Raw genomic sequence first — 24,278 nt, forward strand, 5'->3', positions numbered from 1 at the left:
AAGGGAAGTCGCTCAGTTGTGTCTGATTCTTAGCGACCCCATGGACTGCAGCCTACCAGGCTCCTCCAGCCATGGGATTTTCCAGGCAAGAGTACTGGAGTGGGGTGCCACTGCCTTCTCCGAGTGTGATACTACTGTTTTATAAAAACTGCTACTTTAACAGAAATCTAATGTACAACTCTGGAACTGTGACAATTCTACTGAATCTTGTGCTTATCACACTGTTTATAGAGTATTACTCTCAATTCTTGTCTTAAGATAACCAATAAAAACATACTAAACTGGATACAAAAGAAAAACTTTCTGTTCAGTTTATCCACAGGTGGAACAAGTTATATCTTAAACTCATTCTCTACTTTCACCATTAGCCAAGCAACCCAAAGAGCTGTGAAATGAAGTGATACGTATTTTTGCTGAGGCACAAAATGTGCATCCAATACCATGAGGTATGTGAGAGAGGGGTGCTTCTAGGAAATAAACCTAAGATATTCTCTCTCTCTCCTGTTGTTCCATGCCCATGGCTTGTTTTGGTTTTTAGAGAAACAGTAACTCTTGTGAAGAGGTACATAACTGTTTCTGTGTGTGGGGGTGGGGGGGTGGGGAAGAAGAGCTCTGAAAAGAAAGCCAAATCCTGGTGCAGATGATGGAAGCCAAGAGAAAGTGAAGAGGTCTGAATGCTATTACGGTGTTCAAATATTTGGAAACTTAGAAGACCTTAAAATATGAATGTCAAAGGTCAACTACAGCATCTTCCTGGGCACCAGATACATTCAAGCAGAAGCAAGATAAGCCGTTATCAAAAATATTTTAAAAGGTAACTTCTGCTTTGAATGAGAATGAACTGGTCAAGTTCTATGGTCACTTTCATTTTTAATTGTTATAATCACTTTGTTGTTATTTAGTTGCTAAATAGTATCCAACTCTTTTGTGACCCCATGAACTGTAGCCCACCAGGCTCTTCTTGTTCATAGGATTTCTCAGGCAAGAAACTGGAGTGGGTTGCCATTTTCATCTCCAGGGGATCTTCCTGACCCAGGGATCGAACTCATATCTCCTGAACTGTGGACAGATTCTTTACCACTGAGCCAACCAGGGAGGCTCATAATCAGTAATTCTAAAGTCAGAATGACGTAACGTTATTTGCAGCAACATGGATGGGCCTAGAGATTATCATACTAAGTAACTCTGACAAGAAAGACAAGGATATGATACTGCTTATATGTGGAATCTAGGGAAATAACAAATAAACTGACTTACCAAACAGAAATAGATTCACAGACAAAGAAAACAAACATGGTTCCCAATGAGAAAAGAATTTGGGGAAGGGGGGCGTAAATTAGGAGTTTGGGATTAACAGATACATACTACTATATTTAAAAGAAATAAACAAGGATATACTGTATAGCACAGGGAACTGTATTCACCATCTTGTAATAACTTAGAAAAGAATATATATGTATAACTGAGTCACTGTGCTGTACACCTGAAAGTAATATTGTAAATCAACCACATTTTGATAGAAAATAAATTTAAAAAAAATAAAAAAAGAAAATAAATTAAAAAAATAAAGCAAAGAGTGACAGCCAATATTTCTTAAGATCATCTGCTTCTATAATAGTAAAGCTAAGAATATCGCCATATGTTGAATGCCTCTACTACAATATCACTACAGCAAAAGCATTAAAAATTGTCATTTAAAAAAACAAAGTGTAATATAAATAGATCTGTTGGCATTCTAATCAAAATGGTAGAAGCACTCAGGCTGTTCTTGTAAGTGAAACGTGAAATTAAGACTCTGGGGCCAAGAAAGCCTTAAAAATCAGAGAAAAAATGTAGCTATCAAATCTTCTGTACTGTAAACTACTATAAACCAGCAAAGTGAAGCTGTGTGTCTATCACTTCCTCTATAAGGTGACCGTTAGGGCACTCTTTTGGACAATCTGAAATATTTTTAAATTGTTCCTATTACACAATTACTTCTCTTAAAAACTGATTCAGTTTAAATCTCAGCTCTAACATTTAGTAGCTGGGTGATATTTTTATAGCATAATTGTGGCATACACATATTATGGCATAAGCATTTTCTGTCATTAAATGTAATTCTGAATTTTTCTTTCCCCATCTGTGGGCTACATCTTCTGGCCTGTTTTGAGTCTTAAGTGTGTACAGAGCTGTTAAATTGTGTCTAGTACTTAATAATGAGCTTAATAAATGGTAATTTAACACTTTCAAACTTATATGTAATAAATAAAAAATAACATTAATAATTTCTTAGTCAACTTTGTTTTTTTGCAAGGTTAAGTATGTTGGGTATTACGGAAGAAAAAGAGAAGCACTGTCCTAAGATGGTCATCCAACATCATTAATTATTCAAAACTTTTCATATGACTAAAAAGCTGTCTTTAAGGGTTGGAATTTAAAGTTTAAATTTTTAAGTATAGAAAACTGGTTAGCACCCCTTCCCATCAAGCACTGGCTCTGTTCCTCCACCATTAAAACGATCTGTCTCGAGACATGTTAACTTATCCAGCTCTTTCTACTTCCATTTTTATACTATATTTTCATGTTTGTGACAAATACAACCCAAAGAAAAAAAATTTGGGGGGGTGGGGTGGGTTGGTGGTGGTGATGGTAAGGTCAGGATTTCAAGCAATCAGCACATGTAAGCTGTTCTTGACTTTTCAATCCATATTCAACAGTTCTTTCTTCAAGAGAGAGAATTTGTCTCCAAAATGTCAGAAGACTGATTCTACAGCTGGGAGATACTTCACCTTTCTACATTCTGTATTGTGTGGCTACATGTAACTACACATTATCAAAACTTACAGAACTGTACATTGAAAAATCCAGTTTTTCTTAATCTAAATTTTAACACTTATACAGCAATATAACCAACCTTCCATATCTCTGTCAAAAGATTTCAATAACATCCTTTCCCTGCTTTTGAAACAAAATTCCTCTATCTGTCTCATTTCAGAAGCAATTTTTCATGTAATATTCTTCAGTTAAGATCTACAAAATTTAAACCAAACATTAAGTTACTTAAAAGTACAGGTCAAGCAACAATAATCATATTGCCAAAATATTTAGTTTTTTTTTTAAAGATTAAGTAGTAAGTATAGTTTTACTCATGTATGCTCTTGCCTCTCTGAAAGCTGATAATCTATGTATATTTTAATATACTGTTCCCAAATTACTAGAAATGTTTAATACGTTACAGTGCTCATCTTTAAAATATACTAGATAAACTGAAATTCTGTACTTGCTGTTGTGCAACTACTTAACCCATCTTGGTAGTAAGTTCTAAGCTTTCTGTTCCTAGAGACCATTTCTCCAGTCTCCCAGTTGTTTCTGACGTCCTAAATGCATCCTTAACATCTCTCCTTAAGGAGCCTTTCAGAGCACTGGCTTTCCCTGGGCCTTTGTGCAAACAGGAAAACACACCCTCTGGGAAGAAACAGGTACTCCTCTTGGTGAGGGGGTTGATGCCTTGGGAGGGAGAAAAGAAAGCACAACTTCCCCTACTGCTGCTGCTAAGTCACGTCAGTCGTGTCCGACTCTTAGCGACCCCATAGACGGCAGCCCACCAGGCTCCCCCGTCCCTGGGATTCTCCAGGCAAGAACACTGGAGTGGGTTGCCATTTCCTTCTCCAATGCATAAAAGTGAAAAGTGAAAGTGAAGTCGCTCAGTCGTGTCCAACTCCTAGCAACCCCATGGACTGCAGTACACCAGGCTCCTCCGTCCATGGGATTTTCCAGGCAAGAGTACTCCCCCTAGGAGGCCTACAAAGGCCACAGGACTCTGCAAGCAGATTATGGATGGATTTCAGCCCTTGCTACCTCCCTCAGCCTGGCATCTGTGCAGTACACAACTGCTACAACCATAGACAGCAGCCCTGCACTTTCATATTATAAATTAGGAAAGAATGAGGAATGAAGATCAATTTTAACTTCTATAAACACCCATTCTCTAACTACATACACATCCATGAGGAGATCTTCCAGTCTCATTGAAAATATCCTCAGTGGAAGCCTTCCAATTTCTATTTTTCATGTTTTTCTGTTTTAAATGTGGTTAAGACTCATGTTAGTCACTCAGTTGTGTCTGACTCTGCGATCCCATGGACTTTAGCCCACCAAGCTCTTCTGTCCATGCAATTCTCCAGGCAAGAATACTGCAGTGGGTAGCCATTCCCTTCTCCAGGGAATCTTTCCAACCTGGATCAAACCTGGGTCTCCAACATTGCAGGTAGATTCTTTATCTTCCGAGCCGTCAGGGAAGACTCATATAATGTCAAAGAATATTACATTCAAAAAGCATCAGTTCAGTTCAGTCACTCAGTCGTGTCCGACTCTTTGCAACCCCATGAGTCACAGCACGCCAGGCCTCCCTGTCCATCACCAACTCCCGGAGTTCACTCAGACTCACGTCCATCGAGTCAGTGATGCCATCTAGCCATCTCATCCTCTGTCGTCCCCTTCTCCTCCTGCCCCCAATCCCTCCCAGCATCAGAGTCTTTTCCAATGAGTCAACTCTTCACATGAGGTGGCCAAAGTACTGGAGTTTCAGCTTTAGCATCATTCCTTCCAAAGAAATCCCAGGGCTGATCTCCTTCAGAATGGACTGGTTGGATTTCCCTGCAGTCCAAGGGACTCTCAAAGCATAGGAAACACATTTAATGTGATCTTTGTAACAATCCACTAAGATAGGGAAAACAGGCATTATCTTTATTTTCCAGATGAATACAGTGTATCTACAATTTGAAGAAGCCAAGTCACTTGCCCCAAAAGTTTAAGAGCTTTTGGCACAAAGTGACAAAAGGACTAACCCTAGGTTTTAAAACTCCTAGCCCGGAGCTTATTTGAATATTCAACCTACCTAAAAATTAAGAAGTCTCACTACTAATTCCTCCATGCTTAACCTTTCAACCTCATTACTTGACCTACATTCTGTTAGGGTCCACCACCAATCACTCAAGCCAAAGCCTAAGAGCCACTTTTCACGTATTTTTCTGAACTTGGCTATATTTGGCTCTAACAAAACCTAATTTTCAGACTTTTCTCTTCCACTTTGATTTCTGTAGTGACAAGTTACTCATCAGTGTTCTCCTTCTCTTGCCATAGATCTGTCTTAGACATCCTATTACATTTCTCTGTCTAAATAAACCCATTCTACCTTGCAGTTTATCCTGGTCATGGCTGACCCAAGTATGTAGTTAAGGTTCTAATTTATATCTCTACTCCTGCAGTGCTACTATTTCCTGTTTGATGAATCTATTTCTGGACTTTCATCACTTCTGGCCTTCATTAATGCTAACTGCTGCCTGATTCTATGCAGTATTCATTTCTTACAGCAGTTTTGTTCCAAAGGGTGGAATACAAATGACTACTGATGGTATATTACATGATTTTAAGTGGTCCATAGGGGGATATTTAAAATTACATGTTTACTTCAACACATTTGAGGGGAAACTCTAACACCAAATAATCATGTAAATTTTTGTTTCAAATTCATTTAATTAAAAGACAGTAAGCTGAATTAAAGAAAAATGTTGACAGACGGTTTGAAGATAAAACAAAAACTGTAAATGACTAAAGTTTGGGAAACAATGGCCACTGGGAAATTCATGTAGTATACAAGTTAAGCACCTAGGCCCTGGGTCAATGATTCAAATCTCACTTACTAGCTAAGTAACTTTGAACAAATTACTAAATCTCTTTAAATCCCAGTTTTCTACTTGTGTCATGTTAATAAAATAATCCACATTGTAGGCTTATTGTATGGAATGAGAGAATCCTCAAAGTGTTCTTAGTTCAGTGCCTGGCATGATAAGTGCTCACCGACTATTAATAATTACAGTTAAGTCTCTTCTGGCCATCATGCCTTTACTTGTAATCAACTGGACACTTGACCTATACTGTAGACAGTTTTCCATATATGAATTTTCTGCCCAAATTTTCATTGCCTGCCTGTATATTTTTAATTTTCTAGTATGAATCCAAAGATCACACAGTAACTTTTAATATTAAAGACTGTGAGCATCTTGGAAGTAGGAACCAAAAGCCATTTCCCTCTGATGCACTGTGTCTTACAAAATTAAAAGAACTGTAATGTTTGTTGAATAAATCTAAAAATTAGGAAGGATAATCTGATGCAAGTAAATCTCACAATGTACAGTACAGAAACACAAACTACCTGAAAGCATTTGATTCCAGTAGGTGAATAAAGGTGCGGGGAGAGGGATGATGGGGTATTCTTTTGCCCCACTATTTGTCAGCTGAACCTTAGTTGTGGGTCTAATCTTTATGTTTCCTAATCTCATTCATTAACATATAATAAACTCTAGGCATATGCCAAGTATTGTACAAAGTGATAAGAACACAGAAACTGTCTAGTAAGGGAAAACAGACTAGTATCAGAACAGACAAGTAAATAGAATACTACTAGATAATGTTACATAAATAATACCCAATAACGTTTTGAAGTGCTCCACAAATGCTGATGATGTCCTACTCTTCTTTAATGTAGAACACCCAGCACTACCACATATGGATCAGTGTATTATACTGACAGAAATAATTTCATTGTTATCTTGTGTTCAACTCTAGGTACAGACTAACCACATAAAAGTTTTTGTCTGCCAACCAGACAACTGTTGAAACTCAGTAACAGCCTTTCTTCTGATTTGCCAGCAAATATGTTCACACACAGGCCCCAAAATGTGATAGGCATTCTGTCAATCAAGAGCAAAATAATGACTAGAAATATAACTGGCAAAAAGGTCAGACTATATTTAGCCTGGGGTGAGGGTGGTGGTGGTGGATACACAATAAAAAGTTTACTGAAGCTAGCCTCCCCAGAGAACACTTTTATCCCAAAAGATGTACTGACTGATGCATCAAGGGCATTAATGAGAAGTTTAAAATGTTATGACTCAAAACTAACATATCAATTCTCAAGACTTCTAAACAACAGTTAACATAGACTGAGAAGTTTTCATGGGGTTTGCCAGTTCATAAAATGACAAGTTTTGCTTTATGGAAGGTATATTAGTCATAACTCAAGCAGACACAACTTTTGGATCTCCTTCATGGTAAGAACAGGATTCTATACCAATTTGTGTTAACATTTTATCAGTGATCAATCCTTGCCTTACACAAATACGGCATAAATAGAATCTGAAACACAAGTTACTCAAGTGACTTACATACTGAAGTGGTGTTTGGGAGATGACAGAGGGAGGAAACCACTTGGAGGTTTAATATAGTCTTGGAGGACATAATTTAGTCTTCAAAGATATATTACCAGTAAAGACAGAGGGGTAAGGGTAGAGGAGAGACAGGAATTGGGATGAGCCAGAACGTCTATATTTTCAGTCGCCCAATATATTGATACCAGGTGTACTGACTCCAGAACATGAAGAAATCGTTAAGAAACAAAACCTAACACACAAGTGTTTTGTAAAAAAGATATTTAGGTCTAAAAATATCTTAAAAAAGGGGGGGGGGCACTATTTATTAAGTTATCAAAGAAGGTATACCCTGTTCTGAAAATATACAGGTTACCCTCTGCTGAGAGTGTTTTCTTCTACCATTATCCTGCCATTCTCCTTCCACTGCTAGTTGACGTCTTAGTATGTATAAGCACAGCAATAAGCCCTTTACATACATTATCTATGATAATCCTATAGCAAGACTTCTTTGAAGGAGTTATTATCATCTCCAGTTTACAGATGAGAAAATATTTTATCAATACAGGCCAGATAGCAGAATTTAAAACTCATGTTATACCATAGAGCTGTTACTCAATTGGCCTTTAAATCATAGAAAGTACAAAAATTAGCTACCCCATCCCCAGAATACCTGTAATCTATTTTTTTACATCTTGCAACACTTTAACCTTCACATGCAACAATGTTTCTATACTGACTCAAGCAAAACAAAAACTAGGCTAATAATACTGTATCTTATTTAGTTACTATAGTTTACAAAATTACAAAGAACAGGGAGACAGCTTGATAGCTCAAAGCATCCCCTTTCTGTTTAGACAATCTGGGTTTGAACCTATGCAGCACCATCAAAAACTGCCCTGTGACCTTGGTCAAACCACTTTCATTTCTCAAATTTCATTTCCTCATCTGTAAAATGGGGATGATGATAGTACCTCCCTCAAAGGCTTGTTGTAAGATTAACAAAGACAATGTCTGTAAAGAGCATATTTCTGCGCTCAGTAAAGGTCAACTAGTGGAGGTGGGAAAACAACCATATATAGAACTCACTCGACCAAAATATAAAAGTAAAATTAAAAGTCTATATTCTGAAAATTCCACTACGGAAAAGGAGAGAATTACTAGTTGACTATATGCTAGAAACTCAAATTCCATCTATTCCTCCTCTTTTTAGGAGATCAATGCATCTGAAGTGGGCCAGAAAAGATGCTGCAGTGCATCTGATGGCACACACCTAAAAATGGCTCCAGTCAAAGCAGCATCTTAATTACCAACCGGGGCGGTTATATCTACTTTTAACAAATGTTGGAGCTGGACTTGATGGGCGCTTAAGTTATCATCCTATCATTTCTATCTGCAGCAGTAAGCTATCAAGCCTTCCAATCAAGAATACTGATTCTTCTGAGGGCATCCAAACGAAAATCCTACAGCACAGCCGCCTACTGTACGATTCTAAGTACCCTGGCGAGGTATGAATCTATGGACCTAGGTTGAAGATCGGTCAATGCGGAAATCCGGGTAGCCTTAGAAGCCAGCAAACATCAGTCATGTCAGAAACCTCAAAGGAATCTCAGATCAGGTCAAAACAAATATACATCCCTTTAAAGGAATTAGACATATTCCCCTCGAGGAAAGGAAGAATTTAACAGGATTCCTACTGCCCGCTCCCACCCACCATGTCTTTTTCTTCAAGTCCTAAAGTGGGGCCTTTACCGTAACACCAATACTAACGCTATCTCAAAGCCAGGAAGCCGAAGGGTGGGATTCACCCTGCAGGTAAGGGGATGGAGAGGCCTATGGGGAGAAAAGGCTATCTGAACCCGCCTCTGGAGTGGGGGCAGCATGTCCCTAGCGGAAGTAGGAAGGGTGCTGATTCCCTCAAGAGCCCCTGACCGAGCCGATCTTTAACCCGGTCTCTCCTGCACACGACTCATTGCAAATTTCACCCTCACTGAACGCGAAGAGGCAGGCATTAAAGGGCCTACATGAGCCCTTCAGTCTGGGGAACGCGTGCCCACACTACGAAAAGAGACCGCGCACCCGTCTCTCCTGCGGGAAGGAAAACTCCCTTCCTTTAACCGGCAACACGCGTAATCCCCCTTCAGGGCCTGAGCTAAGGCCTGGGTGGGAGGAGACCGACGGTCCGGAACTCCCGCTGCAGACCACATGGGGCGGATCCGACTCCGGTTTCCCGCTCCCCGAGCAGGAGGCCGAGGCTCCCCCAGAAGCAGAGACGATGGCAGTAAACGAGAAAAAAGGGGATGCCCGACCCGAAGGCCCCACTGGACGCGGCTCCCCCGACGCTGGGCACCAGGGTCGGGGTGCGCTCCCATGCCCCAGGCCGCCCCACGCCAGCCCTCCCCGATGGGGCCCGCTTTGATCGCAGCTCCTACGCCCTCGCTTTCCTTACCCGCCAGGGTGTCAAGCTGAGTGTGTTTGCGCACTTCGAGGGGTTCCGCCGAGTTCTGATACGGGGAAAGGGAAAGGGGAAATAGGGGTAGGGGGCGGCTGGAAGGACCACGGGACCCGGAAAACCTAAGCTACAGGATGGACAAACCGCCAAAGCACTTTCGCTGCCGCCCAAGAGAGAGATAGCGAGCGAGAAAAAGAAGCAAGATGGCGGCTAGCCAGCCCCTACGTACGACGTCATGCGGCGGCGTGCGTAAGGCGAATCCCCGCAAGACCGCCCCCACGGCGCGGAGACGGCCGGATCACGTGAGGACTCCGTGGCGGCCCAACCCCGGCGGAAGGCTACGGCGCCTCTTGCTGGACGGAGGGAGTTCCAAAAATTAGAGCTCGCGCTGCAGGGCAAAGATTTTGTTTGAGATCTCTCCAAAAACTCTTCGAGAGACCTCAATTACAGGTTGTTATGCTTTAGAGAAGTGAGCACTCTTGGTAGGTGTTGGATAGTTGTGTGACTTGGTTCAAACAACAGTTTGACAGTTTAATTAAAATTAAGCTATGCATAAAATTTAACCTTGATATTTGGCAATATGTTGGTATTTTCTAGAAAGGTGCAAACACAACACTCAGTACTTATAACACCAAAACTTGTGTGTTGTTAAAGATATAGAGATAAATGCATTATGATATATTATGGAATATTTGAAAGCTGTTAAATTCTGAGTAATGTCTAAAGATAAGGGAAGTGCTTAAGCCATAATACGCTTATGCCGTAAATATGTTTTATAAAAACACACATATTAAAAAAACACATATATGCATATTTTGGAGAAGGCAATGGCACCCCACTCCAGTACTCTTGCCTGGAAAATCCCATGGACGGAGGAGCCTGGTAGGCTGCAGTCCATGGGGTCGCTAGGAGTCGGACACGACTGAGCGACTTCACTTTCACTTTTCACTTTTATGCATTGGAGAAGGAAATGGCAACCCACTCCAGTGTTCTTCCCTGGAGAATCCCAGGGACCGGGGAGCCTGGTGGGCTACCGTCTATGGGGTCGCATAGAGTAGGACCCGACTGAAGCGGCTTAGCATAGCATTAGCATATGCGTATTTATAGGAAAAAACTTTAAAATGTATTTTGAACTATTTGTAAAGGCAAACACATTAATAGTGTTTAAAGCCATCAGATTTTTAAAAAAATGTTATGTTCACCTTTCTATAATACCCAGATTTTACAGTCAGAAAAATGGTTTTTTGTTTTGTTTTGTTTTAAAATTTTTGGCTGCACCCACGGGCGTGTGGGACCTTGGTTTTCCCACCAGGGATTGAACCCTTTACCCCTACGTTGGAAAGCATAGTCTTAACCTCTGAACCACAGCAGAAGTCCCAGAAAGAGTTTTAATGTGTAATGAAAAAAATTCATGACTCATAAAGTTGTTATGAGAAACAAATGATAAATGTGTGCGTACATATGTACAGTGTATATATTGGCACCCCACTCCAGTACTCTTGCCTAGAAAATCCCATGGACGGAGGAGCCTGGGGGGGCTGCCATCTACTGGGTCGCACAGAGTGGGACACGACTGAAGCGACTTCACTTTCACTTTTCACTTTCATGCATTGGAGAAGGAAATGGCAACCCACTCCAGTGTGCTTGCCTGGAGAATCCCAGGGATGGGGGAGCCTGGTGGGCTGCTGTCTATGGGGTCGCACAGAGTCGGACACGACTGAAGCTACTTAGCAGCCTAGCAGCAGTGTGCATGCATGTGTAACTATATAGTATTGTGTTTCAGATTTAAAAAGATTGCATTTTTTTAGGCTTTAAATAAAGCTCAAACAGGTTAGCTGTCTTCTACACCATTATGATTATGAAATTGTCACTGTAGAAGTGTTGGAACAAATAAAATAATAAAGAGAGGTAAATCACAGGCATTCAGCCCCCACACCATTGATATCAATGATCTTTTGAAATGGAAGTGCTTGACTGAAATGGAAGTGCCAGGGAAAGGCCTGCTGGCCGCCCTCAAGCAGACAGGAAGCATTACTTTGGTGAATTTTCCAGAATACTCCAGAATGTTGTCTGGAGTATGTTAGAACAGAAGTGTCTTTCATTAGCAACATGGAACAGCTCCAGCAATCAGATTAACTTACCTTAACCAAGGTCACAAGACTAGCATGTGCAACCAGAATAGTTATTAATTTCCAAGAGCTGTAATTTGTATACCTGAATACTCAGGATGGAAAGCCAGTGCGTTTTCTATGTAGACAAACTTACTTAGGAAACCAAAGACATTATCAGAAGGTTGCTTGATGAGCACAAATTCAGAACAAACTGAGTTGTGTGTATAGACTGTTCTTGATTCATCTATCTCCATGATAGGACAATTTCATCCCAAAGATAGAAATACTCAGTTTCCAATAGTTGGAGCTTTATATATTGATCTCCAGTACAGTAGGGACATCTTGCTGCTCTGTTGATTTGGGCGTCTTCTCTCTTGACAGCATTTGGATGGACACTGGCCCTCAGTTGCCTCTGTATGCTCTTTTCTCTGTTTCCATGGCTACCCAAACCTTTTAGCAATATTCTTCAATAAAAATCAAGTCACAATCAAGTCAGGCAAGTTTGCATTTTAAAGGTGACTTTGCCTACTTCTGCTCGTATCCACTGTATATAATCTTAAAGTTTAACTTTCAGGAAGTGGTCTTATCATCCCTATTTCAAATATCTTGGGAAAAATCTGACTGCCATCACTAGGTATTGGTACAATGTCCAAAGCCAAATAGTACTCTTTAAAAAGTTTTATTGTGTTTTGGATTATTTGCAAATCACCCCTAACACCCTTTTGTTGTAGATAAATTTGTCATTGGTAACAAATATGTTTTCATGACAGTTTGAATGAAAACATGAGCTTAATTTCCTGTTGTGCTTTTTAAACCTTAAGATAACATTAGCAAATTGCCAGTTGATATATGAAATAAGGACAGTCTAGTTTTTTTTTTTTTACTGAAAACAAATTGATTCTCCAAACAATATGACCTACTTTGTTTGTGATTGTCGAGCCTTATTAGCTAGTGGTTTCATTGAGTTTCTACCCTTCTCATTGGAATTGAATCTGTAAACCTGTAGATACTGAAAATTTATTAGGTATGTGATGAAAAAGAACCAATGAAGGTTTCATGTTTCATTAGTAACGGTGTTTCTTAAATGTTTGTGTGCACCTGACAATTTTAGTTTCCTTTCACCAATAGTCCAGCAAATCATATTGAGTAAATTGTGAAATAGTATGAGCCTGATGTAATGAAAACCATAATTCCCAAATACTGAATGAAATTGTAAGCTCATTTTATAAACCTCAACAGATATTGTAATTTTGCCAATAAAGAAAATGTATTGCCAGTGCTTTGAAAAATTACTTCTGTGAACTTCTAAGAAGTTATATACTAAATATATTGTATGTTATATAAAAATATTCCATTATGTATAAAATAATGGAATATTACTTTAAAGATTTTCATTATTTATCAGACTATTATTAATTTGCTTAGCAGACCCTTTTTTAAAATAATGGAATAAAAGGTACATTTTGGATAAAAGCATTGTTCATTCATTGCAAGTTGTGTGTCAAAGAAATTTGAATAATTGGGATTTACTGTCTACCCCCCGGAATTTTCTTAGCTGAGAAGAGAAACTAAGTTCTTGGAGCAGTGGATTTAAGTCAAGAGGGTATAATGTCATTAATGAACTGAGAGTATCATGGAGAAGAAAGGGGAAGAGGAAGGAGATGGAGGAAAGAGACTTACTGGTTTACAGTTTTGCCTCAGGTTGGAAGTTACTCACCGAAGTCAGGAAGTGAGTAATGTTATAGGGCAAGGATCCAGAGGCCAAAAGGAAAGGGAGAGAGCTAGGGAATGCAAAGTAGAAATGATTGCAAAGAAGCTAGGCAGGTGGTAATTGAAAATACAGAAAAGGTGATTTCTAAATATTTTAGGCCAGAAAGAGAAACTTGAAATGTTGCTGATAAACATAAATACAGTACTCAGTTATTATGTCTAAAATTGTAACTTTTGTTGCTACCTGTAGCATTTCTGAAAGTATAAGTCACTTTAAACTTTTTTGTTGCCCAACAGATTGTATGTAAAATGTGTAAAAGAAGCCACGAATTCAAGTCATTTATTGCCACATAGTAATGAAAAGAAGTAAGATTGATAATACATTTCTCTTTTTTAATTGACATATATATATATATACACATATGCATCTGTGTTCTCAGATACTTTTCCATTGTAAGATATAGTTCCATTACAAGATATAGTTCCTTTATCTATTTTATATAAAGTAGTATGTATCTGTTAATCCCAAACTCCAAATTTATCCCTCCACCACCCCTTCCACTGTGGTAATAATGTTTGTTTTGTCTTAAGTCTGTTTCTGCTTTGAAAATGAGTTAATTTGCATCTTTTTTTTAGATTCCACATATAAGTGATATCATATGATATTTCTCTTTCTCTGACTTATTTCTCTTGGTATGATAATCTCTAATTCCATCCACAGTTCCTGCAAGTGGCATTGTTTCATGATAGTACATTTCTTTGTTAGCACTAGAACTAGATATTTTGAATAACCTTGAGGCTTCTATGGCGGAGAAGGCAATGGCACCCCACTCCAGTACTCTTACCCAGAAAATCCCATGGGCAGAGGAGCTTGGTAGGCTGCAGTCCATAGGGTCGCTAAGAGTTGGATATGACTGAGTGACTTCATTTTCAGTTTTCACTTTCACTTTGACTTTTCACTTTCTTGCATTGGAGAAGGAAATGGCAGCCCACTCCAGTGTTCTTGCCTGGAGAATCCCAAGGTCCGTGAAGCCTGGTGGGCTGCCGTCTGTGGGGTCGCACAGAGTCGGACACAACTGAAGCGACTTAGCAGCAGTAGCAGCAGGCTTCTATGAAAGAAGAGAATTTCATGTGGTACAAAATTTCATCCCTAGTTCAGATTCTATTTCTTTGTATTCTCCATTCTTATTTCTGCTGGGGTTAATTAAAGTTATTTCAGAAATAGTTCTTTGTGTTGCTAAGAGTATCAGTGAGTTAATTGCTTCAAATGGGAATTAATAGTAAGCACAATACTCGAAGGATTGGACCATTGTTAACTTTATAAAGAAAAGAGAAATAGTGATTCAAAGAGAATGAGAAAAAGCTTCTCAAAGTTTTCAACAGCCTGGGTAAATTGCAATGAAATAAAATTCTTCATTTCAATGTTCATTATTACCTACATGAGAGTTTTAATTGGAAAGTCTTAATCATTATAGTATTAATACAATTTATTGTTGTTGTTCGATCACTTAAGTCGTGTCTGACTCTTTTCAACCTCATGGATGCCAGGCTTCTCTGTCCTCCACTATCTCCTGGAGTTTGCTCAAATTCATGTTCATTTAGTCAGTGATGCTATCTAACCATCCCACCACTTACTTGTTAGGCAACATATTATCAGGCCACCTGCCCAGTCTTGGAAAATGCTAGGATGATGAGTCATCTCAGTTTGCATGAGACTGTCATGGTGTTAGTACTGAAGATCCCATGATCCAGGAAACAGTCCAGGGCAGGATGGGGCAGTTAGTTACCCTATGCTGGCCACAATGAAACAGAGACATAGATCTTAGTTCTAAAGTTCTTCCGCATTAAGGTCTCCTTCTGATCTCTATGATCTGCTGAGAAGATGCCCTTTCTGGAGACCACTAACTCACCTGCCAAGACATAAGAGACACGGGTTTGATCCCTGGGTCTGGAAGATCCCCTGGAGGGGGGCATGGCAACCCACTCTAGTATTCTTGCCTGGAGAATCCCATGGACAGAGGAGCCTGGCGGGCTACAGCCCACTGGGTCTCAAAAAGTCGAACGTGACTTAAGCGACTTAGCGTGTATGCACACAAGAGGAAGGGAGCCTTGTCTGATAAACAGAGAAGGTTCTTTTAATCTTGAGGAGTTAGCCAGGTTGCAGAAAACCAAGAAGTTTGGCCTGAGGAGCCCCTGGCAGCAACTGAACACATCAATGCTGTGTTTCTCACTTGGCTGTTGGTGCTGCATTAACTACTGCATATAACCCTGGTATAGCTGCAAATTATTACATGCTGGGACTTCCCTGGCGGTCCAGTAGTTAAGACTTCATCTTCCAATGCAGGGCGTCCAGGTTTAATCCTTAGTCAGGATCCCACATGCCTCGTGACCAAAAAGCAAAACATAAAATACAAGCAATATTGTAACAAATTCAATAAAAACTTAAAAAAAAATATCACATGCTTAATGGGGGCCAGCACTATTCTGAATCTTTTTAATATAGTTCTGTTCAGTCAGTCATGTCCGACTCTTTGCGACCCCATGGACTGCAGCATGCCAGATTTCCCTATCCATCATCAACTCCTGAGGTTTACTCAGACTCATGTCCATTAAGTAGATAATGCCATCCAATCATCTCATCTTCTGTCGTCCCCTTCTCCTGCCTTCAGTCTTTCCCAGCATCAGGGTTTTTTCCAGTGAGTCAGTTCTTTGCATAAGGTGGCCAAAGTATTGGAGTTTCAACTTCAGCATCAGTCCCTCCAATGAATATTCAGGACTGATTTCCTTTAGGATTGACTGGTTGGATCTCCTTACAGTCCAAGGGACTCTCAAAAGTCTTCTCCAACACCACCACTCAAAAGCATCAATTCTTCGGCATAGCTTTCTTTATAGTCCAACTCTCATATCCGTACATGACTATTGGAAAAAACATAGCTTTGACTAGACAGACCTTTGTTGGCAAAGTGATGTCTCTGCTTTTTAATATGCTGTCTAGGTTGGTTGTAACTTTCCTTCCAGGGAGCAAGTGTCTTTTAATTTCATGGCTGCAGTCACCATCTACATGATTTTGGAGCCCCCAAAAATAGTCTGTCACTGTTTCCATTGTTTCCCCATCTATTTGCCATTAAGTGATGGGACCGAATGCCATGATCTTAGTTTTCTGAATGTTGAGTTTTAAGCCAGCCTTTTCACTCTCCTCTTACTTTCATTAAGAGGCTCTTTAGTTCTCCTTCACTTTCTGCCATAAGTGTGGTGTCATCTGCATGTCTGAGGTTATTGATGTTTCTTCTGGCAATCTTGATTCCAGCTTGTGCTTCATTCAGTCCAGCATTTCTCATGATGTACTCTGCATATAAGTTAAATAAGCAGGGTGACAATATACAGCCTTGATGTACTCCTTTTCCTATTTGGAACCAGTCTGTTGTATGTCCAGTTCTAACTGTTGCTTCTTGACCTGCATACAGATTTCCTAAGAGGCAGGTCAGGTGGTCTGGTATTCCCATCTCTTGAAGAATTTTCCACAGTTTGTTGAGATCCACACTTTGACATAGTCAATAAAGCAGAAGTAGATGTTTTTCTGGAACTCTTTTGCTTTTTTGATGATCCAACGGATGTTGGCAATTTGATCTCTGGTTTCTCTGCCTTTTCTAAATCCAGCTTGAATATCTGGAAGTTCACCTTCACACACTTTTGAAGCCTGGCCTGGAGAATTCTGAGGATTACTTTGCCAGTGTGTGAGATGAGTGCAATTATGTGGTAGTTTACACATATCATTTTATATGGCAGATTGCAATGCAGTTGATAAAACTGTGCTCAAAAGGATCTGGGGCTTACTTTGAGCTCACAGTGCTGATTGGTGCTAGAGTTGGTATTTGAACTTAGGTCTAGCTTCAAGCGATGTCATCCCAGCTTGTCTAGAAGGCTCTTTGCATACTTTCTCTGACCCTTCACTCAAGGAGTGTATCTCTTCATTACTTGTTGTCTAACCTGGAGGGACAGTGATGATGCTATTGACTAGATTAGGCTCTTTTCTTACCAGTAGAGCATTATGCTACATGATCATTACTAGTGAAATCGCCCTCAACTCAACAACAGGATGTGATTTAAAGTGATTATTTAAAAAGCACAGAAAGAATAAGCATGAACAAATATTATTCATTGTTAAAAGGTCTATACCAAAAGCAAGAAATACTGTTGCTTAAAATCATTAAGTAATACATCAACAGTAATTTGGTCTGATACAAATAAAAACACTGAAGTAACCAGCTTATTGATTTAGAGAGTGAAATCCACAGTCATTCTCCTTAAAATTCAAATTGAATCAACAATTCAGCAATGAATTAATTATCTAGCTTTACCAGTGTTATGAAATGAGGAGGTAATGAGAAAGTATTTATGCTTATTTGGTACCATGCAAATATAAGTTCTAGTTACTTGCTTGACATTTTGACTTTTTTTTTTTGGCCAGGCTACATAACATGCAGGATCTTCGTTCCCTGACCAGGGAGTGAACCTGTGCCCCTGTGATGGAAGTGCACTGGGAGTACAGTAGAAGTGGACCACCAGGAAAGCTTCTTGGCCTTTATCTAAGATCAAAATATTAAAGAAAATTTGGGCTCAAGATTATCATTATTATTTTTTGTTCACTCAAATTTGCATAAGGTAAGTTTTTTCCAGGTACAGTGGAGGAAAAAAAACAAGGAGCAACAACTTGTTGCCTGTTCTCTAACAATGTGACTTCTGGGCTGGCCAGCCAGCCCTTGGTAATAGTTGAGGGTTTAAGGACTTATTAAGATGAAGTGGATTGTTAACAAATCATAGCTAATTATTGTCACCTTGTATTAGAAGAAAGTTTCCCTAAATCAGCCTAGAGGGAATTTTGCTTTAAAGAATTGACATCAATCTTGCAAGTAAGTGTTCCATAGAATTTCATGAGATCAATGAGATGACCTCATGTCATGGGGAGAATTCACCTTTTTGAAGTGGATAGCAGAAAATATATGGAATGGGAATTCTTAATACATTACTCAAATGGCATATTTGCTATTTGTCTATTTGTAAATGTCATGATGTGTATCATGAATCTGTATTATTTACTTTGATTTTAATATGTAACATTTAATATATGTTATGCTTTCTTTTTCCTTCAACAAATATTTATTAAGAACTTACAGGTGGCGCAGTGGTACAGAATCCGCTTGCCAATGCAGGAGATTCAGGTTTGATCACTGAGTTGGGAAGATCCTCTGGAGAAGGAAATGGGAACCCACTCCAGTATTCTTGCCTGGGAAATCCCATGGACAGAGGAGCCTGACTGGCTACAGTCCATGGGGTCAAAAAGAGTTGGACACGACTGAGCATGCATGATATTCTAGGCACTGTGCCAGCCACAAAGGAGATAAAAATGAATAAAGCAGTCTAAACTCCTGTTCTCAGGGACAGTATAATCAAGTGGGGTGAGGTTAAAAAAATTACAAGCAGTTATAATTAATGGTTATAAATGGTCTGATGAGGGAATTAAAAGGTAGCATGTGAACTGAAAGAATGGGCCCCTAAACCAGATTTGCAGAGAGAACTGGTCAGGGAAGGTGAATCCTAACAGACGGAGGAGCCTGGTAGGCTGCGGACCATGGGGTTGCTAAGAGTCTGACACGACTGAGCGACTTCCCTTTCACTTTTCACTTTCATGCATTGGAGAAGGAAATGGCAACCCACTCCAGTGTTCTTGCCTGGAGAATCCCAGGGACGGAGGAGCCTGGTGGGCTGCTGTCGATGGGGTCACACAGAGTCAGACAGGACTGAAGCAACTTAGCAGCAGCAGCAGCAGCAACATTGTATAGGAATTAGCTACATATGTGGATGTATGTTAAGAATGAGTGTGTGTCTGTGATGGGGGAGGTATGCCAATATGTGGTAGGACAGTGTTTAGGGAAAGAGAGGCAGTTGGCTTGTATATAGAGAAGGGTGAAGAATGGTCCAGGCAGAGGAAACATCATGTGGAAACACACCCCTAAACCAAAGGGAACATGGCATGTTTGAGGACTCCTTGAGGACTTAAGGAGAAAGAGGAGAGGTAGGAGTAAAAAGCAAAACTGCAGAGGTGATCAGAGACTATACTGCCAAGAACCTTATAAACTGAGTCAGATTCTACCCCAGGGGCAAGAGGAGCCTTTGGATGAATTTACACTGGGATATTATCTAGTCTAGGTGAAATTCATGAATTTTCGTGGCATTACACATTGAATACAGTATAATGTATATTATTCCTTACTCATTTTTTTCTTTCAACAAGTATTAATTGAGCAGGTACTATGCACCAGGCACTGTGCTAGCTGCTGGTTAGTAGTTAGTATAAATGGTTAGTATTTGAAATGTAGAGAACAGGTTGGCTGAGCATAGGAGCAACTGTTTTAGGAGGCTAGAATGATAATCAAAGGAGTAGTCAGGGCTTGGGGTGGGGAGGTGGGTTTGAATCCTACAGTGTGGATGGAGAGAAATAGAGAAATAGAGTCAGTCTCCTCAGATTATTTTTATTTCCAAAGAAACTTCATCATTATCATCTTAAGAAATTGGAGAGTTTTTCCTGCAGTGGTGTGATTTCAGAAAGTGAGGCTTCTAAAACCCTTTTGTAACCATCAGATTTAGACTTTGTTATCAAACTATTTATAGAATCCTCCTTGAGTGCTGTTTGTGCCTTCATTATATGTAAAGTTGTTATCAGTCTAAGAACTAAGTGTCCTATGTCTCTCAGTGAGAGGGTCCCCAACAGTGGAGGACCCTGATATATGCTGCCCAAATTAATGACTTATTTTTCTGGTTCCTGAGAGATGGCTGGCTGGCAGTGGCCTGCAGATATGAGTCCTGTTTGGGCATTGCCTCATCTGAAGAGAGCTGCTTTGCCCAAGGCTGCTCCTCCTTCCTCTTGTCCCATTGGTGTGATGGTGTAAAGGTCTGGCCTTTCAACCTCCTCTGTGGGCTATTTGAAGGGCCATCTCTGTTCCAGAGCTCCACAAAGGGCTAGCTAATTCTCAGTCTAATTCTGCTTTCTTCTCCCCCTTTCACTGGTGTTGATCCCAAGAGCAGTCTAGTTAAAGTTCTGCATGCTAGTTTTTGTTTCTTCTCTAGGGAACTTAACTTGCAATACCACCATCTACCTAGCTTGCTCAAACTAGTAATCTGGAAAATCCCCAGATTCTTCTCTTTCAGACTTTATCCTTCATACCCTCCATATCTAATGAAGCATCAAGTTTTTTTCTCCATTCCATTTGCTGCCATCATAATAATCTAAGCCCTCACCATCTGTCATCTAAGTAGAGTATTTTGGCCACTGCTAGTTTGTCTTCCTATCTTTGATAAAAATTGCTTATTTTTTAAGAAAATAATTTATTATGTTTAATCCCTTTCATTGATCACAACCTTGTCATGGCGAAGGAGCTTGCGTAACTCAATAAAGCTATGTGCAGGGCTACCCAAAACGGATGGACCATAGAGGAGAGTTCTGATAAAACATGGTCTGCTGAAGTTCATGGCAACCCACTCCAGTATTCTTGCCATGAGAACCCCATGAACAGTATGAAAGGGCAAAAAGATCATGACACTGGAAGATGAACCCCCCAGGTCAGAAGGTGTCCAATATGCTACTGGGAAGAGCGGAGAGCAATTACTAATAGCTCCAGAAAGCTGGGTCAAAGCTAAAGGTATATTTGACATAAAATATACTTCATATGCTTCCCAGGTGGTGCCAGCAGTAAAGAACACACATGTCAGTGCAGGAGACATAAGAGACATGGATTCAATCCCTGGGTAGGGAAGATCCCCTGGAGAAGGTCATGGCAACCCACTCCAGTATTCTTTCCTGGAGAATCCCATGGACAGAGGAGGCTGGCAAGCTACAGTCCATAGGGTCACAAAGAGTCGGATATGGCTGAAGTGACTTAGCACGCATGCACATACTGCATATATTTAAAGTGTAAAAGTTGATAAAATTTGACTTATACCTGTGAAACTATTACCACAATCAAGGTAACACACTCATCACTGAAATTACTAAAGCTGCACGTGCAGACTAATTGGAAATTATTACACACACACATGCATATATAGTTGTTCAGTTGCTAAGTCTTGTCTCACTCTTTGTGACCCCACAGACTGTAGCCCACCTGACAGCCTCCTCTGTCCATGGGACTTCTCAGGCAAGAATACTTGAGTGGGTTGTCATTTCCTTCTCCAGGGGAATCTTCCTGGACCAGGGATAGAATCTGAGTCTCCTGCATTGGCAGGAAGATTCTTTACCACTAAGCCACCAGGGAAGCCTATCAGTTCAGTCCAGTTCAGTCGCTCAGTCGTGTCCGACTCTTTGCAACCCCATGAACTGCAGCACGCCAGGCCTCCCTGTCCATCACCAACTCCCAGAGTCCACCCAAACCCATGTCCATTGAGTCGGTGATGGCATCCAACCATCTCATCCTTTGTTGTCCCCTTCTCTTCCTGCCCTCAATCTTTCCCAGCATCATGGTCTTTTCCAATGAGTCAGCTCTTTGCATCAGGTGGCCAAAGTATTAGAGTTTCAGCTTCAACATCAGTCCTTCCAATGGACACCCAGGACTGATCTCCTTTAGGATGGACTGGTTGGACCTCCTTGCAGTCAAAGGGACTCTCAAGAGTCTTCTCCAACACCACAGTTCAAAAGCATCAATTTTTTAGCACTCAGCTTTCTTTAACTTTCTTCAACTCTCACATACATACATGACTACTAGAAAAACCATAGCCTTGACTAGACAACCTTTGTTGGCAAAGTAATGTCTCTGCTTTTTAATATGCTGTCTAGGTTGGTCATAACTTTCCTTCCAAGGAGTAAGCGTCTTTTGATTTCATTGCTGCAGTTGCCATCCACAGTGATTTTGCAGCCCAGAAAAATAAAGTCTGACACTGTTTGCACTGTTTCCCCATCTCTCTGCCATGAAGTCATGGGACCGAATGCCATGATCTTCGTTTTCTGAATGTTGAGCTTTAAGCCAACTTTTTTACTCCCCTCTTTCACTTTCATCAAGAGGCTCTTTAGTTCTTCTTCACTTTTTGCCATAAGGGTGGTGTCATCTGCATATCTGAGGTTATTGATATTTCTCCTGGCAATCTTGATTCCAGCTTGTGCTTCATCCAGCCCAGCGTTTCTCATGATGTACTCTGCATATAAGTTAAATAAACAGGGTGACAATATACAGCCTGACGTACTCCTTTTCCTATTTGGAACAGTCTGTTGTTCCATGTCCAGTTCTAACTCTTGCTTCCTGACCTGCATACAGGTTTCTCAAGAGGCAGGTCAGGTGGTCTGGTATTCCCATCTTTTTCAGAATTTTCCACAGTTTATTGTGATCCACACAGTCAAAGGCTTTGGCATAGTCAATAAAGCAGAAATAGATGTTTTTCTGGAACTCGCTTGCTTTTTCGATCATCCATCGGATGTTGGCAATTTGCCCATGTATGTGTGTATGTGTGTGTGTGTGTGTATATATATATGGTGAAGGTGAAGTCGCTCAGTCGTGTCCAACTCTTTGCGACCCCACGGACTATAGCCTACCAGGCTCTTCCGTCCATGGGGTTTTCCAGGCAAGAGTACTGGAGTGAGTTGCCATTTCCTTCTCCAGAGGATCTTCCCCACCCAGGGATCGAAACCAGGTCTCCGGCATTGTAGGCAGACGCTTTACTGTCTGAGCCACCAGTCCCTTCTGAAGGAGATCAGCCCTGGGATTTCTTTGGAAGGAATGATGCTAAAGCTGAAACTCCAGTACTTTGGCCACCTCATTCGAAGAGTTGACTCATTGGAAAAAACTCTGATGCTGGGAGGGATTGGGGGCAAGAGGAGAAGGGGACGACAGAGGATGAGATGGCTGGATGGCATCACTGACTTGATGGACGTGAGTCTGAGTGAACTCTGGGAGTTGGTGATGGACAGGGAGGCCTGGCGTGCTGCGATTCATGGGGTCGCAAAGAGTCGGACATGACTGAGTGACTGATCTGATCTGATCAGATCTGATAAAATGAAACAGAAATTCTCTCCACCCTCCCTTGGGGTTGTCTTTTAAAATTTGAATCTCAACAAGTCTCTTCTTGTCTTAAATTTCTTTAGGTACTTCAGTTGCCTTTGTACAAAGATAAACATCTTTACCTGAAGGCTTGATGTGGTCCCCACCTGCCTGTCCAGCTAAGACTCCAGCCTCCCAATGCAGGGCACCTGGGACCTGGGTTTGATTCCTGATCAGGGAACTAGATACCACATGCCACAAGTAAGACCCAGCATAGCCAAATAAATAAATATTAAAAAAATTTATATAAAGTAACTGTATATAGAGTGATGTTCTAGGTATTCTGGGCAGTGATTCTCACACACTCTTGGTGCTGGCCATAGAAAAAGCATCTGAGGAACTTAAGATCACAGATTTTTGAGTCTCACACTTTGGGATTTGTGATAAAGGGCTGGGGGTTCCTGGGGATTCATGGTTTTAAAAATTTCTTTCTGTGATTCTGATGTAGTGTTCTAAGAAAGCAACTATACTGAAGGCATTATTCCTGTTCACAAGGATGACTGAGAAAGGACCATAGCTAATAAGAAAATCTTAGTCAAGCCATATCAGCTTTTTAAAAAACATTTATTCAGTTCGTTGTTTTTGGCTGTGCTAGACCTTCGTTGCTGTGTGCAGGCTTTTTCTAGTTGCAGTGAGCAGGGACTAGTCTTTATTGTGGTGGTTTCTCTTATTGCAGAGCACAGGCTCTAGAGTTCATGGGCTTCAGTAGTTGCAGCTCCCGGACTCTAGAGCA

The 24,278-nt window shown here is 40.5% G+C and overlaps 1 protein-coding gene and 1 long non-coding RNA gene across 14 annotated transcripts in view; one reads left to right on the forward strand and one right to left on the reverse strand.

Moving 5' to 3' along the window:
• Window positions 1-9,825, reverse strand: part of PRRC2C (proline rich coiled-coil 2C) — a 96,073-nt gene extending 86,248 nt beyond the window's left edge. For 10 of the 13 annotated variants that reach the window (XM_044943026.2, XM_044943023.2, XM_044943025.2 and 7 more), the window contains exon 1: window positions 9,640-9,825. The gene's annotated coding sequence lies outside the window, so the exon portion shown is untranslated. The remainder of the gene's footprint in view (window positions 1-9,639) is intronic. The other 3 variants (XM_044943031.2, XM_044943030.2, XM_044943029.2) reach the window with 1 other exon arrangement.
• Window positions 9,826-9,870: 45 nt separating this feature from the next.
• On the forward strand, window positions 9,871-23,752 carry LOC123333700. Its single transcript, XR_006551166.2, has 3 exons — window positions 9,871-10,124; window positions 17,932-18,125; window positions 23,590-23,752. It is a non-coding gene; the product is annotated as an uncharacterized LOC123333700 (long non-coding RNA).
• Window positions 23,753-24,278: the final 526 nt, after the last annotated feature.

The sequence above is a fragment of the Bubalus bubalis genome, chromosome 5, assembly GCF_019923935.1.
Source record: "Bubalus bubalis isolate 160015118507 breed Murrah chromosome 5, NDDB_SH_1, whole genome shotgun sequence".
Lineage (NCBI taxonomy): Eukaryota > Metazoa > Chordata > Mammalia > Artiodactyla > Bovidae > Bubalus > Bubalus bubalis.